Here is a 626-nt window from a genome sequence, read left to right as displayed (position 1 = left end):
CGGAATCTAAAAAGAAAGATAACAGAACGAAATTTCTACCGCCGGGAATGAGCGCTTCTCGATGTGCTTTTGTCTTGCTCACCAACCACAAGCGGACTATTTTCTGCGTCGATGCTTAAAGCCTTTATTCCTCCGCGTCGTTGCGTCCACTTGTTGCTGAATTTGCCATAACAGTCACATAAAAAATGTGGATAACTTTAAGGGAGAAATTCGAGTAGCAGGGATAAAACACCACGATCTGAAGAGTAATAATCATCATAATTGATATAAAAGTATTGTCTGACGTAACCACTGGCATATATACACCAATTCAAGGGGCCCCCGACGTACCAACACTTCCGAGTATGACATAGACTTCTTCGTATTTCATTAACCTCCATTGGTACCAACACTTCCGGGAAAGAACCAGCTAGAACCCGAAGTTCCCCGAACTGGAGCCTTGCCAACGGTTCCAGGAACTGTATCTCTTTCCCAGAACCGGAAAAAAGGAAACAAAAAAAAAAGAAGCAAAATCTCATATCGTTTCTCGGAATGATCCAGCCATACCAACAATTCCCGGAAGGTTCTTGGTGGCTGGGGCTTTAGTCTTCCAAGAATGGCCGAGGGAAGAGGGCGTGTTATTCCGG

Source organism: Penaeus monodon, chromosome 28 (assembly GCF_015228065.2).
Source record: "Penaeus monodon isolate SGIC_2016 chromosome 28, NSTDA_Pmon_1, whole genome shotgun sequence".
Taxonomy (NCBI): Eukaryota; Metazoa; Arthropoda; class Malacostraca; order Decapoda; family Penaeidae; genus Penaeus; species Penaeus monodon.
This window is presented reverse-complemented; position numbering follows the sequence as displayed.